Below are 22,614 nucleotides of genomic sequence, written 5' to 3'. Positions count from 1 at the left end.
GATGTGGGTTAAAAGAAGGAAGAAAAAACAAAGGGTGCAAGACGGTGACGAATGCCACGCACATCACAGAAATTAAAAAAGAGACCAATTAAGTCTTACTGTTACTTCTGACTGACTAATTCGCTCTGACATGTGTGAGCTGGCCTGCTGTTCTTCTAAACAAGGCTGAACACTCTGTGGTCCTGGAATTCTGAGGGGCATCATCTATGTTACTGAAGCTCTTCAAAAAAGATTTTCAGAGAGCAGGATCTCAGACCTAAGGTATATCTTTTTTTTTTTTAGAGATAGCTAATAACTGAAATTTTAAATATTGAGATGAAAACTTTTTAAAGAAGAAAAATGTAGAAAGTGCTCAGTATCTCAGACATTGTTTTGGTTAGGAGGGAAGACCAGCACAGGCTCGGAGCCAACCAAAACAGGAGGCTGGAGGAGGCTGGAGGCCCACAGGGCTCTGTACAGATGTTCTTCTCCAAGGCTGCACATCTTGGAAGAGGTTTATTTTATTTCATTCTCTCTGAGCACCACATTTGAGTCATTTAAGGACTCAGCTGACCACAGCTTTTAGGAGTTTTGAGACAAACTCTTTTTCTTTCTTCTTCACCTCTCTTTTCCTCCTTTTCTTCCTTCCTCCCTCCATCCCTCCTTTCTTTCCTTTCTCCATTCATTCATCCCTCCCTTCTTCACTTCCTTCCTTCTTCCCTCCATTCATCTATCTCTTCCTTTCCTATTTCCTTCCATCCTTCTTTCCCCCATCCCTCCTTCTTTTCTTTCTTTTTGGATACTTTAAAATAGATTTTTCTCCCTGATATGTGGATGTTAAATACAAAATGTAAAGCGATACGACAAAGTAAACAGGACTAGAGAAACAAAGGACCTCCACTCATCTTGTATCATTACTAAGTGACTCCATGCTGTTGACTGCATAGATGGCATATATGCACACATCTGAAGGAAATTAGGAGGAGGACACAGAAGCAGAGGGAAATGGGAAAACATACAACAGAGGGGCCCATCAGCTGCACTGGACATTGATGAAAATGAACTAAGCAGCTCAAGGGCAGCAATGGGAGGGAGGGAACGAGAGGGAAAGAGGGAGCAGCTAACACTAAGCAAAAGGAAAGAAATGTACATACCAACCAAGGTGGAAGAAATAGTTGTATTGTCAAAGCCCAGAGAATCCACAAACTTTATAAACCACTATAATGACAATTTGCCTCATGAAGGTTGGAATTTGTTTGTGAATTTAACTAAGTATCACTATCTCACAATACTGTGAAATGTGTGAAATTTATATAATCACTTAATCACAAAAAATTATTTAAAAATAAAATAGATTTTAATATAGAGAGATATTATGTGGACAATATTAAACAGAAGAAAACTTTGCATTGAAACTATAAGTTTATAAAATGCATAAGGTTAGTTAGAAAACAAAATCAAGAAGTAAAAGACTAGAATGTTTTCACAGTACTAAAAGCTGGGGGGGAAGGGGAAGGAGGAAGGCATGGCTGGAGTAGGGAGCACAGGGCCTGAGTTCAAACTGCAGTGCTTCGGAGAGAAGAGGAAGACTGAGGAGGAGGAGGAGGAGAGAGAGGAGGAGGAGAGGAAGGGGGAGAGCTATTCCTAGAACTCTGTCTCAGGCTGGGAAACCAGAGAGGGAAGGGATCAAAGTGGTCAGCTGATGGTGGGGGGTAATTCAGGCCCCAGAACAGGAAGGCCTTGGCCAAGTCCCACAGAAAGACTCTCACTCGGTGGTTTCTGAGGCAGCTGGTTGAACTTCTCAATCCTTCTGTCCCCACAGTGAAGTGCCAGGAAAAGGAACGGGTAGTAGAGAACCAAGTCCTCTAAAAGGCTCGGTCACCCATGGTCTTCCCTGTGAAGGGTCAGAATGTGCTTCGCTTTCCCCTTCCCCCCAAAATGCGTGTCACTGTGGCTATTTTGAGCTGCAGGCACTTAAAGGGTTGATAAATGCAAGAAGAGTTCTGGGCCTGCTCCTCAATTGCCTGAAATCAAGGCTAACTGTCCCTGGGGGAGGGGGTTCCCCCACAGGAAGTACTTGTCCCCAGGGGTGGAGGTTCGCACCTGGACAAGTCTACATAAACACAGCTGGACTCGTTCCTCACTAGCTCCCCAAGAATTTCCTGCTCACTCCCCCACATGTAAATCCTGGAGTCCAAAACTCCATCGCATGGACTTGTGCTTTTTCCTATGAAATCCCATGATGGTGAATGTTAACAAAAAGTAGGTGTCTTTTCTCCTCTTGTTCTGTCTTTTGTTAGCTTCATTTCCAGACCCGTAAGTACAGTAAGCCTGGCTTGGTTTTGGATTTATTCCACTTCATTTTGACCAAGAAAGGTCAAATAGAAGTAAATCAAACCTCTCAGAATCCAACAACCCCAGTACAGTACTTAGCCTTATGCCTCGTGAGCATGCACAATCTTCCTCCCTGGCGGCCTCCTCGGAACCATATACCAAGCGTCTACTACTAACACCATTTTCCTCCCAACACCAAAAACAAAACAGAGATCTCTGAAAGAACTACTAGTTCTCCTGAAAACAATCCACATAAGGCAGTTAAGATCTTTTTGCCGGTTGTGGGGCTTGAACTCTGGGCCTGGGAGCTGTCCCTCAGCTCTTCAGTTCAAGGCAAGCACTCTACCACTTGAGCTACAGCGCCACTTCTGGTTTTCTGAGTGGTTTATTGGAGATAAGAGTCTCACAGACTTTTCCTGCCCAGGCTGGCTTTGAACCGAGATCTTCAGATGAGCCTCCTGAGTAGCTAGGATTACAGGCATGAACCACCAGTGCCTGGCTAGTTAAGATCTTTTTTTGGGGGGAGGGGGGTCCAGTCATGGGGCCTGAACTCTGGGCCTGGGCACTGTCCCTCAGCTCTTCAGCTCAAGGCTAGCACTCTACCACTTGAGCCACAGCGCCACTTCCTGCTTTTTTCTTTTTGCTTATGTGGTGCTGGGGAATTGAACCCAGGGCCTCAGGCATGCAAGGCAAGTGCTCTACCACTGAGCCACCTTCCCAGCCCTAGTTAAGATCTTTTAAGACAACCAAAGCAGTTAGAAATAAATTACTGAGGCCTGGTTGAGGGGAAGGGTGGTAATAACTCAGTGACAGGGCACTGTGCCAGGCTCTGGGCTCCATCCCCCATCAAAAACAAATGAATTACTGGCACAGGTTCTTTCCATTTCCAATGGGAAGCCCATGCTGGGCTGACCTGTGGCTTAGGCCACTTCCTGCTGCTATAACAGGTTACCTGAGCCTGGGTGGTTTATTAAAGAAAATAAGTTTGGCTGGGTGCCTGTGGCTCACGCCTGTAATCCTAGCTACTCAGGAGGCTGAGATCTGAGGATCATGGTTCAAAGCCAGCCCAGGCAGGAAAGTCCATGAGATTCTTATCTCCAATAAACCACTAGGAAACTGGAAGTGGCACTGTGGCTCAGCAGTAGAGCACTCGTCTTGAGCTGAAGAGTGCAGGGACAGTGCCCAGGCCCGGAGTCCAAACCCGAGGACTGACTCCCCCCCAAAAAAAGAAAAAGAAAAGAAAAGAAAAGAAGTTTGTATTGCAGCTGGGAAGTCCAAGATCAGGCAACAGACTGGGCGCTGCTTTTACAACAGGCAGAGATTGGAGGGGGAAGAAGACACAGACAAGACAAAGGGGGCCACCACTCGAACAGCCCTCTCACTCCCCCCAGTAAAGAAAGGCCCAGATCTGTTCAGGAGGGCTCCGCCCCCTCCCAGGATACCCCATCTCCCAGCGCCATCACTCAGAGGAATGAACTCTTCCTTGCATGAATTTGGGGGAGAGGGGGTGGCCTTCTCAGGGACTTGTTTATATGTTGACCCAGCTGGCAGCCATCGTGCTGCCCTTAGCATTTGCATACACCCTGGAAGTGTGTAGGCCAGTTATCACACATCCACACCTGTGGAGCCAGGGCCTACTACCAGACAGTGGACACGCCCACCGCCCCCTGGGGACTTCCTCCAGCTCCTTTTAGATCAAAGCATCAGTATCAAAACAAAGTAGCAAGAAGAATATTCATTACTCTGATCTGACTGCATATTGGCAGTACTGAGTTATCATATTGCATGCTAGGAACATGAATATATATATATATATATATGTACACATATATAGTACTGTCAAAGAACAGAACTAAATTTGCAAATATAGCAGTACATTTGAGAATGTAGAGCCATTATTATCAACTCCAACTCTGGCTCTCTCCTCAATCTCCTTCCTGTCCTCAGGCCCAACCCTCCCACCTCCTCACCACCTACCACCCCCAGCTCCCACCTAGTCCTCCCAACAGCAAAAGCTCTCCCCTCCATCCTCCCCCCCCCCCAGGAGAAAAGCAGCTCCAGGAACACAAACACAGCCATCAGTCTCTCACCAGGGCCAGCCCTGGGGCCCCTAGGAGGGGCCAGAAGTGCAGGCTACAGCAGAGCCCTTTCTGACTTCGAAATGTTTTCAGTAAAATAGTGGCGTTTGGTAAAGCAGTGTTTTAATATTCCTTGGAATAAATACTGTTATTTGGCTGTGCTTCTGGCCTGATGCTGTATCACTGAGACTTAGTGAGCCCTACACTCAACCCATGAAGCCATTCTGATGTCTGGTGTTTGGTCTGGGAGATTGCTTGTATGTGGATGTGGGACAAGGATTCTGTAACCAGAATCCTAAGCTCAACTGGGAGAGAGAGAAGAAAGGGGTCACATTGTCCAAAAAGAAATGCACTCATGGCTGGGCACCGGTGGCTCACACCTGCAATCTTAGCTACTCAGGAGGCTGAGATCTGAGGATTGCAGTTCAAAGCCAACCTAAGCAGGAAAGTCCAAGAGACTCTTATCTCCAATTAACCATCAGAAAACCAGAAGTGGCACTGTGGCATAAAGTGGTAGAGTGCTAGCCTTGAGCAAATGAGTTCAGGGACAGCACCCAGGCCCAGAGTTCAAGCACCATGACCAACAAACAAAAAGAAAGAAAGAAATGTACCCACTACCTGACTTATGTAATTGTAATCTCTCTGTACATCACCTTGATAATAATTAAATTAAAAAAAAACAATTGTAAGGCCCAGACACCTTAACTCCATGTCAAGATCTTCCGCTAACCTCAACACACCAAACAAAGGGGGGAAGTGGTGAACAGTAGAGAAAGGAGAGATCACGCAGCCCGTGATCTGCGTGATCATAGGCTGCGTAGGCATTTTTGCTCATCTTTAGTGTATAGACACAAGCTTTAGGTTTCAGTGGACAGAGCATGCAGGCAGCGTGAGGAGAGAGGTATGCACAACTGTCAAACTGTCCCGGCAAAGTTCATCCAGGTTGATCCTCACCTCAGTTCTGGTTCTGTGGGGGGATCCAGAGAGGGTGTTACTGCTGTCAACACTTGAGGGGCGCACCGCTGGCTGGCTGGCTCTGCTGGTCCTGTCATTGCAGGTGGCTTCCTTCCCTGCACTGTAGAGATCTATGATCAGCCCTGTCCTTCCAGGAGCCCAAGGTGATTGCAGGGGAGAGAGGCTCAGAGCAGAGAACACAGATACAAAATGGACACCAAGATGCCAACCTTTTCTCCTGTTTTCAGGTAATTCCTGGGCCCAAGTAGATAGCGTCCATGAAGTGTCTAAGTACCTGTTGTAACTTCCTGTGATTATCCTTTTGTTTGTTTGTTTGCTAGTTCAGGGGCTTGAACTCAGGACCTCATGCTCACTCAGCTTGCTTACTCACAGTTGTCCACTGTTTCTATTTTTCAGCCGAGTGCCGGTGGCTCACACCAGTAATCCTAGCTATTCAAGAGGCTGAGATCAGAGGATCACAGTTCAAAGCCAGCTGAGACTCAAAAACTGGAAATGGCCCTGTTGCTTGAAGTGGTAGAGCTCTAGCCTTGAACAAAAGAGCTCAGGGACAGTGCTCAGGCTCTGAGTTCAAGACCCATGACTGAAAAAAAATTCTTGAAAATGTACCACCTCTTCATTGAATATTTGAGAGGTACGTAGATGGACACGCAACTTGAAATTTCACTCTGAATGCAGGACAGCCCCAGTTGTTTAAGGGGATTTTTGGTTTGTGTGTTGTTTATACATTAATTCTGGTGGAATCAGACAATGCCAGTTTACGTGCCCTTTGAAATGTTACCTTTAAATTTAAAAAGACTTGTATACTTTTTTTTTTAACCGTTGTGAGCCACCAGCAACTGGCGTCTTGTATACTTTTAAAATCTCTTTCAATATTCTTTATATTAACATACAGTGGTTGTATTTTTCTGACATTGTTAATTTAGCTTTGGCATGTTCTGTTGAAATACTGAGATAATAGTATCTACCCTTATTTGCAGGATACAAGATAGAAGAGTAATGACAGTTCCTAGTTTTAAAATCAGACAAAATCTGTGGATCTGTTTCTCCCATCAGAGGTGTGATCTCGAAAGTGGCTGGAATTCACACCCGCGGTAGCCCACACCCCCTGCCTGTGGTCTTGATGGCATCTGGGGAGAAGTTGACATTCCTCACTCTTTTCCCCATACATGGTTTTCAGGGAGGCTGACAAGCGGGATGACTATGCCCTGAGCCCTGGTGCTGAGCCCAGGACAGCATGGCTGGCTGCCTGGGTCTCAGCGGTGGAGCTGAGGGCTACGATGGGGAAGAGAGAGGAACTGGCTGAGGGGCTGGCTGGGCCACAGGCAGTGGATACATCAGGTCTGATGATGACGGATGAAACAGTATTTCAAACAGATAAACCAAAACAAGGAAGCTTTGAGAAAACGTGAATGTACCTTCCTGTCCCCTTCCTGTTCCTTGGCTTGTTCCCTTTTCCTCCTCTTCTGTCTGTGTGGAGTATCTGGGAGAGGAGAGGAGGAAGTCCTCTCAGGCTGGGGGTAAGAGGAGTGTCCTTGAAAGGGAAGACCCCGGCTGGATGCAGGTGGCTCACGCCTGTAATCCTAGCTACTTAGGAGGCTGAGATCTGAGGTTCACAGTTCAAAGCCAGACTGGGCAAGAAAGTCCATGAGACTCTTATTTCCAATTAACTACCAAAAAGCTGGAAGTGGAGATATGTAGCTCAAATGGCAAAGCATTAGCTTTGAGCACAAAAGCTCCGAGATAGTGCCCAGGACCTGAGTTCAAACCTCAGGTCTGGGCACAAAGAAAATAAAGGGAGACCCAGCATGGGTGTCCAAATTCACAAGTGTGAATGGGTGAAGAGGCTCAGAGCTAAAGGTGCGTGATGAACCTCTGGTGTGGGGTCAGGCTCGGCTCTGAGCAGCTTGGAGACCTCGGAGCATAAGCCAGGCAGGGCAGGGAGGAGGTGGGTTGAGGCGGCAAATATTGATCCCTACAGGGAGAGATGAAATATGGGGGTTTGGATAATGGAACCACGTTCTCTCCATCAGACAAGAGATACAAATATGCAAAGAGAACAAGTTGTGCAGAGTTGGGCTGGCATTGAAGGAACCGGTTCGAACTCGAATATCAACAGAAACAGACATAGGAGCAAACGTGTGTGAGTGTGAGTGTATGTGTGTGTGTGTGTGTGTGTGTGTGTGTGAACACACATATCTGCTTTCTCATTAGCTCCATTGCAGTGAGCACCCTTTATTCCCACATCTTGGCTTCTACCTTCTGTCTTCCTTTGAGGAATGGGCTGCTCCAGGGCTAGACAGGAAGAATGCAAGATGAGATAGAAGTTGTCCAACAATGATGACGGCATGTCAAGAGGACACAGAAGATGGCATGAAGGGGCCACCAAACACGGAACTGTGGAGCATCAAAATAAAGAGGGTGGAGCAGGCATGGTGGGGCACGCCAGCCACGCAGGTGGGGGAGGAGGAGGATCAAAGTCTGAGGCTGGTCTGAGGCCTCAAACAACAACAAAAATCACTAAAGCAGTGACTTTCAAGCGGTAAAGCAGCTACCTAGCAAATGTGAGGTCCTGAGTTCAAACCCAAATAATGCCAATACATAAAGAAATGGAGAAACACATAAGGCAACAGGTTATAATCTGTTGGAAAGAAAACCAGGAATCCCTCTCGAATGAGGGAAGGGTCTAATGAGGGCAGGCGTGCCTGTCAGGGTCTCCCTCGCGACAGTCATTACAGAGGACAGGAGGAAGGGCCCAGCAAAGGAGCCTAGCAGGGCGCCCTTTGTCAAGGGATCAAAATCCTATGCTGTGCTTCCAGGTGCAAGATATCACAGGCTGTCTCTGAGACACTCTGAGCTCTGCCCTCCGCAGACATCTCCATGCTAGTCAGAAGGAAGCACTGGACAAGCAACACCGGCACATACCCCTTGCAAAAGAACACCTCCCATCTTCAGAAATGGCCAAATCACAAGCGCCAAGGCAAGACTAAAGAAGGAGACAGGACAACTGGATGTGAACGGGACAGAGAGCCTGCAGCTTGCCCCACAAACGACACCACTGGGATAAGTGACTAACCTTGAATGGGGCTTCAGGGTTCGAGGGGGGCTGTGAGTTGCTCTGATCCCCGGGGGCTGGGGTCACTGGCACTACAAAGAGCACGTCCTTGCTGCAGGAAATTGAGGCAGAAGTTTGGGGGTTGAAGGACTATCAGGTTGGTTACTAGAAAAAACTTTTTTTTTGTCCTGAACTTGTAACTTTATTGTTGGTTTGTGACTTGTGAGTAAACACACACACACACATGCACGCGCGCGCACACACACACACACACACACACACACCAAAAACTTTCAGTAAATAAAGCATTGTGTGATTATCTTTTGAATATGTCACTGAGGGGTTGATTCATGAGCTGGGGAGAGTAGATACGGTCAGAGGGGATCTCACCTCTGGAATCTCATTGCCTGCATTCTGCGCTTGCTGACCCTAAGTTCAGATCCCTTCTGAAAGAGTACACACGGCCTCTGCCAGTCCATTGAAGCACTTCCCAGACCCTCGTTGTGCTGTTTCCTTCCCAGTTCTGTGAGATTAGAACACACTGTCTTGTTTGCTCACTGCATTCACAGAGATGAGCACACTCGAGGAGCACACGGCTCCTGAGTAAGTACTGGATGAATGAAAGAACAGCTCATACAGATCCCAAAGAGGTCTCCTCCATCACTTGCATTGACTGGTCTGGCCGCTAACAGGAAGAGACTGAGCTAGTAAGACTGCCTCCTGCCACAGAACCCTTGCCAGGTTTTCCTGTCCTTCCTTTCTCCTGAGTTTGCAGAGAAACCATAGAAAGGCCTGGCAGGAGTCACTGCCATAGATCAGCATGACATTGTCTTCCGGAAGATTCCCAAGGAGGAGACCTATGAAGGGACAAATCAGGGCACTGCCAAGTCTGCTGTGCAAAAGGCCAAAGCACCAAGTTCCAGGCCCTTGATGGCTGGGAGGAAGAAATTACCCAAATCCCTCGGTCCTTTTCAGACTACAGAATTAATCCTGTGCTTCTGAGGTTTTCACAATGATTGCCTTTAAAGGCAATGAGTCTGAGTAATGTAGAGCCACCCTGGCCTTTTGGCAAGTCCCTGCTAAAATGTCTCCCTCCGTTCTGGCTGGCCCTGCCTGGGCAGTGGTCGCTGGCAGGACTGGCTTTTTCTTTTGTTCAGCTTCTTCTCCCCAGGAAAGAGTCTGTATCAAAAGCCAAATAACCCACCCCAGCGTCACAACAGCGGCCAATCATTCTGAGCTGCCACGTTGTGGGACATGTTTGCCTTTCTCTTTCACAATCCAACAGGAAACAAGAGGTCAAGGATTTTCAATTCTTCCATTCCCCTCTGGTCAAGATTCAAGAACAGATTATTTTTTTCAGTTACTCAAGAAGGAAATGATAACAGGTAGGAAATTAGCCCTTACAGAAATAACTCCAGACCACAGGCTTGGATTTCAACCCATTCTCCAGCAGTTGTGTGATATGCTTCAGAGGATCGGAAATTGTCTGCCTTCCCCTAGTTGTAAGGTGAGTCATCCCAGAAGCCACATTTTAAAATATAGGATATTGGAGTCTTTATTATACAGTTAACAGGCTGCAGGTTGCCAGTTGTTATAAAGGCCAGCACACAAATACACATAACACAGCTAGGAAACATGCTAAAGAGGAAAGAAATAACAAAAACAATACCAACAATCCAATTCAGCTCCAATGGAGAGCTGACCTGGGACACCATAATGACTGGAGACAAGAGACAGGACACAGGACACCATCACAAAGACACGTGGCATGGTGTCCTGGCAGCTGGGCTGGTCCAGGCCTAAATAGGTTGATGCAAGGGGCAGATCCTCAGGAAATTCCCAGTCCCAGCCACTGGAACTGACAGATTCAGTAACCTGTCAGCCAAGTGCCCGCCCCTGCCTCCAGCGATCTGGGTATGCTCATCACCTGGGACACAGGTGATGGATGGACAGGGGGTTTTCTTCCCCCAGCATAAGACAAGATGCCAGACCCTACCATCCACCATGTAGCCAATATGGCGCCGGCCAGACCTGACCTCCTTACTTCACTATCTTCCCTTTTTCTTTAGACTGTGCTATGCTAGGTCCCAGCTGACCGGACCAAACCAAAATGGAGTCATGTCTGCTAAATGCTACCCAGGCAACCTGACTTTTCAAGGAAGAAGATAGATTCTAAAACAAATCCATTTCTCATGAAGACTAGAGAGTCCAGTCTACCTGAGTCATGTATGTAATAAGGAAGTTCCTCCTGCTTAACCCTTCCCAAAAAACAGTTCCCCAGTGTTAACAAGTCAGGGTGTTCTGTTTTGTTCTTCTAGTTCCTTATTCCCACCGTAGAAACCCCACTGCTCTTGTTCTGCCCTGGGCCTTGTGAGAACTTTAAATTCTATTTTGTAGTTGGAAGCTGCTCTGATTCATGAACTATAAATAAAAGCTGGTTAGGCTGGGAACTGGTAGCTCATACCTGTGATTCTAGGTGCTTAGGAGGCTGAGATTTGAAGTTTGTAGTTTGAGGGTCAAAGCTAGCCGGGGCAGGAAAATCTGTGAGACTCCAGTTCACCAGCAAGAAGCCAGAAGTGGAGGTATGGCTCAAGTGATAAAGTGTCAGACTTAAACAAAAAAAGCCAAGTGAGAGTAAGAGGCTCTGAGTTCAAGTCCCACTACTAGTACCAAAAAAAAGCCAGTTAGGCATACAACTTTATTGGTTGTAATTGTGTCTTTTGATAGTCTTTCTACCATCTTCCTTCTTGATATAATGAAGCTTATCAGTGATCAAGATAAACAGCAATTAAAGCTTTAAGTTTGCTTCTAATCAGGTACTAGGTAGACAGTGACACAAAGGTGGGGTGATTGGGTGTAGCTCTGTGGTAGAGCAGGTGCCTTGTGTGCATGAAGCCTGAGACTCTACCACGCCTGCCATCCTTGCCACTCCGGAGGCTATCTGAGGATCGATGCTCAAAACAATCGCTTGCTTAAAAGTCCATGAGACTCTTACTTCTAGTAAATCACCAAAAGGTAGAACTGTGGCTCAAGTGGTAGAGCACCAGCCTTGAATGGAAAAGCTAAGGGAAAGTGGCCAGGCCTTGAGTTCAAGCCCTATGACTGGCACAAAACAAAAATAAAATAAAAACCATGGGGCAATGGGAATTCTCTCTCTCAAACCCAGCTGGAAAAGTCTGGAGGAACAGCTCTGTCTGGCGTACTTGGGTCAGGTAGACCTCAAATACAGATGTGAAGGGCAGAGATGTAAAGGGCAGAGGGGAGCCATTTATCAGAATAACGGCAGAGAAGGAGGCAATGAATGGATTCAACATCTACTGCTGTGCCAGCCACTGCAGCCAGGAGAGCTGGCCACCATTACAAGTGCCTGAGAATGTACGAGGGTTGCAGGCTGAAGGCCTAGATGTGGGCTACAATGTGCTCACCAACAGCATCCATACAGAGGCTCAGGATGGTGCCAGGGCTGCACCTGCCTGCCAAGTGGGCAGAAAGGGCGACCCACCAATTCATCCCCTCCGGGTGTGAGATTAAAGAACAGGGAGCCAACTCATGACCCAGTGGGGCCTGCGGAAAACCAACAAGTGTCAACCACCCACTTCAAACCACTGCGTTCCTGTGGACTTGATGCTTATAAAATTTCCACTGTCTGAATCAGTTGTAAAGTTGGGTTAAATATTTTATTTTTGGTCTTGTGCTGTACTCTGACTTCCTCGCCCTTGCAAGTTCATTTCTAATCCCCTAGGTCTGTCTGGAGGTTCTAAGAAAGACCTTCTTTTTAAAAATAAATTCTGCTAAACATGGCAAAAGATTGGTTTGTTTTCATTCGTCATGTATTGCGCAGGCCCAACACCAGGGCTCCCTGGGGAGCCAGAGAAGGCATTTTCCAGAATGACTTCCAGAACAAACAAAGCTGAAAAGGCCGGCCTGGTGCACCACTGCCCACAGCTCCAGCTCTCTGCTCCAGGAGGGAGGAGAGACCCTTGACCTTCTGTAAATATTTCAACACAGCCAGGGCTCTAAGGAATTAGGATTTGTGTTTTTGAGTCAACTCTAAAACAACCACAGGGGGGAAAGCTCTGTTTTATGGCTGGGTGTACTTTATTGAGAGTAAAACAGCGCAATGTTATATTTTTATGGCTATTAACAAAGGAATTTCACATTCTGAAACTCTGGGGTAAAAAATACACGGCCCAAAGGGAGAGGTCAGCAAGTCAGACTACAAGGACTGCATTGAAAGGTCACAGAAGTGGGAGATCGCAGAACAAAACTGCTGGGATTGAGAAAGATGCCTGGCCATAAGCATCCCTTAAAAGGGAGCTTAAGAAATGAAATCACAATGAAGGCCCTGGAACAGGATGCCACAGAGCCAGCTGTTCCCCTATACCCCCTGCCTTATTCTCAAGGGATGTCAAGACCCCAAGTGGATGCCTAGAGCCATTGGTAGCACCCAACCTCCTCCTCACTAGACTTCCCTCTATATACGTATCTATGGTAACATCTGATAAATAAAGCATGGGAAGAAGCAAACCACAGTAACTAACAATAATATATAGACCCATATGACATGACGTAGGCCACCTCTTCTCTCTGTCTGTCTTTCCCTATCTCTCTGTCCTTCTCTGTGTGTCTCTCAAAATGCCTTACTTATAGGAATCATATGATGGCTTCTCTTTGGCATATATGAATTGCCAGCATCACAAGTCTTGTGCTTTGGGGCCATTATAAAGGAAAGTAAGAATGATTTGAATGCAAGCACCGTGAGATCAGGACGGCCAACTCATGACCAAGATGGCTAGCGGGTGAGGGGCATATACAACACAGATAACGCAGAACCCAGGGAAGGGTTACATCCCACACAGGACAGAGCGAGATTTCACCATGTTATTCACAAATTTAAAACTTATGAGTTGCTTCTTTCTGGAATTTTCCATTAAAATGATCAGACTGTTTGGAGCTCAAACAATGAAAACCAAAAACAGAAACTGCAGGTGAAGAGAAGACTAAGGTAAATTAAAAGCATTTAAACCTCTCCATTTATCATCTACCCAGAGAGAGGTTCTGGTCTCTGCTCTAATTCCTAGGTCTTCCCTTGTCCCCCTCTGTACACACTCTTGAAGAAAAAGTTGCTAAACTACCACTTGAAAAGCCACAGTATCTTGCGACTCACAGTTTTATGTATTACAAGAGGCACAAACTTGCCTCGCCTTTGACTCTTCAGTCAACTTCCTAAATCTCAGCTTATGCAAAGAAAAAGACATGGCCTGAAACAAGCCTTTTCCAACCCTAGATTTCAAATTCTGTAGCGCTCTGGGTCAGGTGACACAAGTGCAGGTGCCTGGAGTCAGGAAGAGCATATAGGGCATAGGGTCCTGAAGAGGACACCTGCCCTCAAAGATGGCCCTGCTCAGCACCTCTCAGCCACCACCAATGTACCTGCACCAGGCACCTCTGATGCCCCCCAAGAGATTGACATTAAAATGGCAAGGAGCCAACACTGAAAGAACATAAAGAAAACCAAATTTCTAGTCTCTCACACGGACTTGAACCCTTTGTCCCACATCTCAAATAGAAAATTCATTCCCCACAAGCCTGTCTGTACCATACAGGGTACCAGAACCCCCCCCCCCCACTCTCTACAGAAGCCAGGACATTCAGGAGTTACAAGTCAGCAAGTTTAAGCTCCCTGACATCCTTATCTTTGGTGATGCCAAAGCTGGCAGCCAAGTCTGCAGAATGTACCAGGTTGGGTTCAGAAAATACCCTAGGGATTGAGGAAGAGTCTGGAAAGGGGCAATGGCTTCCTGCTGGAATCAGAGCTGAGGAACACAGGAAGCCAAGTCTGCAGAGGTAGCAGATTCACTGTAGGCAAGAAATGGACTGCAAGGAGAAGAACTTGGTAGCAATCAGAGACCCCTTGAAGCCAACTGGGAAGACACTAGAACAACTGTAAATCCAGAATTAAAGCAAGTACAACCTCTCAGCCAGCAAGCTATGGATATGTGGGATGAAACACGTAACGCTTACATTTGTGAGACACGTACACAGTCAGGCCCACAGGCTGACTTGGTCATCCTGCCGAATCAATCATTTCTTTCTTTTTTTTTTTTTTTCTGGTTGTGGGGCCTGAACTCTGGGCCTGGGCACTGTCCCTCAGCTCTTCAGCTCAAGGCTAGTGCTCTACCACTTGAGCCACAGCTCCACTTCCAACTTTTTCTGCTTATGTGGTGCTGAAGTAATCGAACCCAGGGCCTCATGCATGTAAGGCAAGGCAAGCACTTTACCACTGAGCCACCTTCCCAGCCCCTCTTTTTTTTTTTAATGTATTTTTATTTCTTGCTGGTCCTGGGGCTTGAACTCAGAGCCTCATGCTTTCACTGGCTTTTTCACTCAAGGCTGGTAATTTACCACTTGAGTCATCGCTCCACTTTCAGCTTCTTGCTGGTTAACTGAAGATGAGGGTCTCATGGACTTTTCTGCCCTCCTCTGTCTTATAACATAAGCAATGGTAATGCTGCCAAAAAGGATGAGCTTAGAGGCAGGCTTTTCCTGAGAGTTTCCAGACAGGAACTGAACCTCATGGGCTGGGCATCCAACCTGCAGAAATCACCAATTAAGGGCTTGTGAAGGCTGAACATCAGCTTATCTGTCTTCTAGCCCATAAGTACTCCCTCCACCCAGGACTTCTCCCCCCAGTGTTTATACACTGTGTTTATGCAGAGTATCTTTTCATCCTTTTACCAAAATGAAATCCTATTGTATATAACTATATGATTACCTGAAAATTAGATTTAGTCTGACACACTCAGAATGGGGCAACAACAGAGCTTGGGGTTTTTCGGCCAGCAGAACATCGAGTCTACAGCTGAGCTGCTGGAGGCTGTGTCTGCAAAACCATGATGTAAACCCGGTGCCGGTGGCTCATGCCTATAATCCTAGCTACTCAAGAAGCTGAGATCTGAGGATCATGGTTCAAAGCCAGCCCAGGAAGGAAAGTCCATGAAACTCTTATCTCTAATTAACCACCAGAAAACCAGAAGTCATGGGGCTCAAGTGGTAGAGTGCTAGCCTGCAGCTGAAGAGCTCAGGGACAGCACCCAGGCCCAGAGTTCAAGCCCAAGACCAACAACAACAACAAAAAACCATGATGTAGCTGTCTGCCAGAAAAATTGTGTGATGTTTTCCACATGGGTTTTGATCATTTATATTGTGCCTTCCTATGTACTTCTATAAATGGTACTGCTCTTCTTTCCTGATTCCTCTGACTCCTTTAGGTGTAGCAACAGTATAGTCCTGTAATCATTGTTATTTTGATTTTGCAGACGCTGACTTACCTAAAACGCCATATGAACGTATCTCTACACTCCTTAGGTGTTCTGCCTTTCTTTCCTCCTTGGTTTGGTTGTTAGTTTGTGTGCTTTGGATCTAGCCCAGGGCTCCAAGGATGCCAAGGACGATATGCATGCTCTGCCACTGAGCTACATACCAGACTCTCTTAGGGTTTTCTGAAGGAAGCCAGCCAAACTTCTCTCTGCCTCGTGTTATTTCTTCTTTCCTAACAGCCTAACACCTCCATGACCTTGTGGCCTCAAAGTGGTTAAAACTTGCTATCTTTGACTTGGTCCTAATTTTTCTTTTTTTTTTTTTTTTGCCGGTCATGGGGCCTGAACTCTGGGCCCGGGCGCTGTCCCTCAGCTCTTCAGCTCAAGGCTAGCGCTCTACCACTTGAGCCATAGCGCCACTTCTGGCTTTTTCTGTTTATGTGGTGCTGAGGAATCGAACCCAGGGCCTCATGCTTGCAAGGCACGCACTCTACCGCTGAGCCACCTTCCCAGCCCTTGGTCCTAATTTTTCAAGAGGATTTTAATGTTCTACCATTGTTTAAGGTTTGCTATATAGTCTATCTATCTGTCTGTCTGTCTATCTATCTATCTATCTATCTGTCTATCTATCTATCTATCTATGCATTCATCTACTGAACTACCTATTGATCTATCTTTTTATTTTTGGTGCTGGAGACAGGGCCGAGGCCTTAGTGCACACTGAGCCTGTCCTCTATAATTTAGCAACATCTCCCAGACCAATTCTGTTATTTTTTAAAAAACAAATCATCTTCAGTATATGGAAAAATATTGTTGATTTCTATATAAGTAAATTTCTATTTAACAATAAATAGTCTTGGAAGGGGTGCTGTGGCTCAAAGTGAGAGCAATAGCCTTGAGCAAAAAAACCCAAGGACAGCGCCCAGGTCCTGAGTTCAAGCCCCAGGACCAACACATACCCATACATGCACACACAATGCTTATAATACACTCAGATTGCTGTGAGTTCTGTTCTATCTTTGTCAGCCCAACTCAGTCTCAGAATTGTTTCTTTGATCTTTTCTCTCCTTTTATTTTCTTTTTGAGACAGAGTCTCATTGTGTTATTCAAGCTAGCCCCCAACCTCCCAGGCCAATGATCTTCCTATTCAGCCTCTCCTGTGTGCTGGGACTATAGGTACCCTGCACCATACTTCTCTTCACTTCTTTTTTTTTTTTTTTTTTTTTTGTCGGTCATGGGTCTTAAACTCTGGGCCTGGGCTCATTCCTGAGCTCTTCAGTTCAAGGCTAGCGCTCTACCACTTCTGGTTTTCTGGTGGTTAATTGGAGACAAGAGTCTCACAGACTTTCCTGCCCGCTGGCTTTGAACCGTGATCCTCAGATCTCAGCCTCCTGAGTAGCTAGGATGACATATGTGAGCCACCAGCACCCGCCCTTATTTAACATTTTTTAGAAGGAATTTGCCAAGCCATTTTGCACAGCATCCAATGTCTCCTCTTCCCCATTGTACTTGTTACAATATCATTTTTATTACAGTGCTTGCTCCTTTGAGCAAGGACACCTTGTGGTGTGCTTGCACCATGGTTAAGTGTTCAATTAAGGGACAATGTAATGATCCCTTTTTATTACAGCACAGTTTTAATTCTCATGTGCACGCTGTGGTTACATTTGTTATATATACTATGGCTAAAGCATTTTTATATGTAGTCCCAGTCATTATATGTCTGTTTTAATTTATACTGCCATTGGGTAAGAGGAGGAAAGGGGCCGGGGCTCAACTACCAAGCATGGTGAAAGCCGGTAACGGGAGCCAGCAACGCCCACATCAGCCATGTGGGTTTGGTGAACCAGTTCTTGACATTCCACCTGCCAGCGTCTAATTTCTGGATAAAAAGTGTTTTGTTTTGTTTTTAAAAATCTTTCATTTTACCACATGCCAATTTTGTGCAGATGCTAACAATAGTTTCATTTTTCTCAATGATCTTTAGATACTGAACCCACACAGATGACCTAGGGCTGGGGGCCTGGCTCAAGAGGTACAGTGCCTGCCTAGAAAGTGTGAGGCTCTGAGTTCACATCCCAGCACTGCCTTAGAAAAAGAGATAATCCTTATTTTTGAAGTCTGTATATTTTCCCTAAGTCTAAAAACCAATTGATTTTTAATAATGACAATATCCTAAATATACTTACTTTCCATTTTTTCTGATTTTGACCTCATGCACCACTGGACTTTATAATCATTTATTTGTCAATAATATCCTTCTAATATAGAGGTCTGACATGAGAAATCAGAGCTAGGAGGACAATGTTATATAGCCTGGGTGTCTTGCTTTGGGGAAAAGTTATGGTTTATTTATTTATTCAGTACTGGTTTGAACCCAAGGCCTGGTACTGGCAAGGATTATTCAAGCCTTTTTACTTTTTATTTTTGTTGGTTGTAGGGCTTGAATTCAGGGCCTGGGCCCTGTTCCGAGCTCTTTTTGCTCGAGGTTAGCCCTCTACCACTTTGAGCCACAACGCCACTTGCAGTTATTGAGAAGTTAATTGGAGATAAAGGGTCTCACAGGGACTTTTCTGCCTGGGCTGGCTTCAAACTGTGATCCTTTGATCTTAGCCTCCTGAGTAACTAGGATGCCAGTTGCGCTCTGCCACACTTGGCTTTTCCTATGGAGATGGCTCTCATGAACTGTTTGCTTAGGCTGGCCTGCTGTGTGATCTTCCTGATCTCCACTTCTCACAGAGCTACCAACCCAGACTGTATTTTAAGTAGGTCATTTGGTGTTTGTCCTGAGGGTCAGGAAGGCAAAGGATTGGCTAAGTTTGTCCATCCATTCACCACAGACTCATTGAAGGGCACAACGATATAATTTGTCTCTTACATCCTTTCTAACACCATCTCCAGGGCTCTGCTTGACTTGGGTGCTAGGGTTATAATCATCCCCTCCAACTGTATCTCCCTCCTAAATATAGTTTATATGACGTGTCCTTAAACTTCTGCCCCCTGTACTTATCCACATGATGCTTGTGTGGTATTTGTCTGGTCACTCCATGCCACCCTGGCTGCTGGTCTCCATGGCCTTGAAATTTAAGTACCCAGGGCCATCTTGCTTTTCTTTATTGCTTTTCTATTCAGGGATCAAATGAAGTGTTTGGCACATCATGAATCCTTAAACACTGAAATAACAACAGATTCCTTTCTTCCTAATCAGGGCCTTGGTGTCTCCACACAGTCCATCCTATAAACGGTAATTACTTGCTGCACTGAGAGCTGTCTGCCAAGGACAACATGGAGCAAGGTGATTTGGAACACGTGTCCACGTCCTGTGTTGAGCTGTGATTTCAGCCACAGAAAGGTGTGTCTGAGAGAGCAGATCAACGTAGCCCAGGAAGTGGGGCTCTGTTTACCTGAAGGCCCCAGGCAATGTCTTAATCCCAGTCTCCTCAGCTTTGACTTTCGCTTATCCCCCAAGTGAAAGGGCTTCTGTTTCTTGTTTCTAACAGGAGTTCTCCTAGCCTAAGGTGCTTTCTCCCCAGTACATGCACTTCCTCATCTTCTCCTGGGTAATGAGAAAACATCTGTACACAGCAATGGTTGGAACAGAAGACTATGGTCTCTACCCTGTTCCTCTGCATGCCTCCTCATACCACCTCCACACTGACTTAGTTACTGAGGCTGTGTCTTCATCCTGGAATCAGTCTATATGTATGGAGCTTCCAACTTCGTTCTTCACTTTCAAAATTATTTGAAGCTTTGTAAAAGTCTTGGCATTTCTGTATCAATTTAAGAATCAGTTTATTAATTTCTACCAATTAAAGCTACTCTAATTTTGCTTGGGATGGCCTGGAATCTTCCAACTAATTTGGAAATAACTGACATTATTGGTCGAAAGCCACACAGGGCAGTTACAAGGCTAGAAGGAGAACAAGCAGCAGCAGAATGGTCACCTTAACTCCACCCCCAGCACTCACTTCTCTCTGTCCGTCTCTCTCTCTTTAACAGACATAGTTCCTGAGGGCTTCATTGGAGAATTTGGTGTTTTGTGGTTTAAATGTTACTTGTCTCCAAGACTCAAATTTGCTGAAATTTCAAACTTAAGTCTACTTGCCATTGTGACTTTCTTGAATAGTGGGAGTTCAAGAAGAGTTTGGACGAGAAGAGCTCCATTCTCAAGCATGGATTAAAGATACTATTGCACTTTAACCTAAACATTCACACAGTGAGAACAAGAGAGGATATTCTTGGGAGAGGACCGCAAGGGCTCAATAGCTATGTGCATAAGATGATATAAAATAATGCTTATCGAAATGAACTCCAATAACAGAAATAAGATTGTTTTTATTATACTGTTTGTGGTTCTTTTTTTCCTTTTCCTTTTTTCTTTGGTTTATTCCCTTCTGTCGCTGTTTTTGATTTCTGTACCTTTGTCCTGTATATAAGTGTATCTGATTTGGGGAGGTAAAGGGGACTCACAAAAATGGTGGAACAAAGGGTGAGCCAATTCAGCAGTGAAACCCACTAGAAACTATGTTAGAAATGAACTGACACAACTTTGTGGGGAGAGAAGTAAGGAAGGGGAAACTGGGAGAGAATAAGGGAGGGGGTGACACTGTTCCAAAGGAAATATTCTCATTATCTGAATCATGTAACTAATCTTTCTGTACATCACCTTTACAATAAAATTTTTAAAAGATGTTATTGTACTTTAATCTTAGCTAAATTCATGCTAGCAGAGCTGCCCTTAGCAAACGCTTCTATTTAACTATTTAACCAGTAAAAAAAAAAAAAAAAAGGCTTTTTTTTTTTAGGTCGTGGGGCTTGAACTCTGGGCCTGAGCACTGTCCCTCAGCTCTTCAGCTCAAGGCTAGTGCTCTACCACTTGAGCTATAGTGCCACTTCCATGGGACCTGTATTTCTTTAGGTCTAGCTTACTTTACTTAATATGATTTTTTTCTAAGTCTTTCCATTTCCTAACAAATGGGGCAGTGTCAATCTTTCTGATGGAAGCATAAAATTCATAGATAGATAGATAGATAGATAGATAGATAGATAGATAGATAGATAGATACCACATTTTCTTGATCCATTCATCTGCTGAGGGGCATCTGGGTTGGTTCCATATCTTAGCTATGGTGAATAATGCTGCAATAAGCATAGTTGTGCTGGTAGCTTTAGTATGGCTTTGTTTGTGATCATTGGGGTAAATGCCCAGTGGTGGGATTCTGGGTCAAAGGAGAGCTCTATGTGTAGCCTTTTGAGGAACCTCCATGCTGCTTTCCAGAGTGAACAACCATTAATTTTAAGTTGAACACCTGTTTAAGCTTTGGGGGACTTAACTCATACTTAGATCCGTATGTTTAAGACTAAGAAAACAAACAAGATCCCTGAGTAGGTGAGGAGGACTTTTAGGGGAGAAGATCTGTTCTCTTTGGCTCTGTAACGGAGGACACAGAACCTTCTTGCTTTCACAGAGGACTTTTCGGGGAGAAGATCTGTTCTCTTTGGCTCTGTAACGGAGGACACAGAACCTTCTTGCTTTCACAGAATGTGCAAGAGCAGGGCAAGCCCTCAGGCAGACTGTGGACTGTGGACAAGAAGGACGTGTCAGTGAAAGTCCACGGGCTGTGCCAGCATGCCAGCAGGACTGCATGTGGAGGGGGTGGGGTGGGGTGGAGGGGGTGAGGAGGGGTGAGGGAGTGCGCCATATAGCTGCGAAGGCACAAGGGGGTCACACGAGAATTTCTTCCCTTCCATGTGGCTGTGAACCCAAAACTGCTCCAAAAAAAACAGCCTGCTTTAAAAAGCGATCGCCAAATCTCATGGCATTGAGAATGCTAGATTAATACTTAAATGTTAACAAATGTTTACGTGTTCATTGATGCTCCTAATTACTTTCAAATATAACTTTTAAAAAAATCTCTGTTCATTGTAAGAAGCTTTGCCAGGAGAGAGCAAAATGGCCGTGATTATGCCTGTGCTATGTTAGAAAGGACGCAGGTTGAGGATGAGGGCTCAGATTGTGAGTCAGCTATTACACTAACGTGATTTGAAGGAAAAATGGGCCCCTCACAGTCCCCTCCCCACACCCTGCACAGACTATATTAAGACTTGCATTACAAGCGCCTTCCAGCTGCCTCTCCTCTGAGTGCAGCCAGAGCTTGGTAAATAATATCAGAACTGACTCATTTATGGTTGAATGATACAGAATGAAAAAGAAATGCCTTTCAGGCTGTTCCTGTTACCTAATATGGATGAAGAAGTAGACACTTTAACAACCCAATGAACTTTTCCCTGTGAGGACATTGATCTAATTTCCTGATCAAAAAGAGGAACCTAGAAAGCCTGTCATGACCTGAAACAGGGTTGCTCTCTCTTTTTTTTTTTTTTTTTGGTCGGTCGTAGGGCTTGAACTCTGGGCTTGGGCGCTGTCCCTGTACTCTTCAGCTCAAGGCGAGCGCTCTACTGCTTGAGCCACAGCGCCACTTCCAGTTTTCTAGTGGTTTATTGGAGATAAGAGTCTCATGGCGTTTCTTGCCAGGGCTGGCTTTGAACTGAGATCCTCAGATCTCAGCCTCCTGAGTAGCTAGGATTATAGACGTGAGCCACAGGGGCCCCAGCAGTTTCTCTCTTCTTAAGGTCCTGGCAGCCTGAGTCTTAAATAGCTTAGGGGGTTTTGTGTTGTCCTGATTTAAAGAATCCCAGTTAAAATTGCTCTTTTGTCCTCCTGAACTACCTACCATTTCTGTTACTTACAGCCCTCCAAGTGGCTAGAGTTGATTGCACTAGAATCAGAAGCAAGATAACTGGACATAGAATTCAGAGTTAGTTCTGGGAGACCAGGATGCCTTCTTCTAGGATGAGTTGAACACAATGACCCATT

General features: G+C 45.5%; 1 long non-coding RNA gene across 1 annotated transcript in view; it reads right to left on the bottom strand.

Moving 5' to 3' along the window:
- The window catches only part of LOC138837941 (uncharacterized), a 46,829-nt gene that overhangs the window by 5,658 nt on the left and 18,557 nt on the right, over window positions 1–22,614 (bottom strand). Inside the window, exon 2 of the long non-coding RNA XR_011375518.1 lies at window positions 5,346–5,466. This is a non-coding gene — a long non-coding RNA (uncharacterized lncRNA). The remainder of the gene's footprint in view (window positions 1–5,345; window positions 5,467–22,614) is intronic.

Source organism: Dipodomys merriami, unplaced genomic scaffold (genome assembly GCF_024711535.1).
Source record: "Dipodomys merriami isolate MVZ:Mamm:240054 unplaced genomic scaffold, mDipMer1.0.p SCAF_28, whole genome shotgun sequence".
Lineage (NCBI taxonomy): Eukaryota > Metazoa > Chordata > Mammalia > Rodentia > Heteromyidae > Dipodomys > Dipodomys merriami.
The sequence above is the reverse complement of the archived record's forward strand: the minus strand, read 5'-3'. Positions and strand labels throughout refer to the sequence as shown.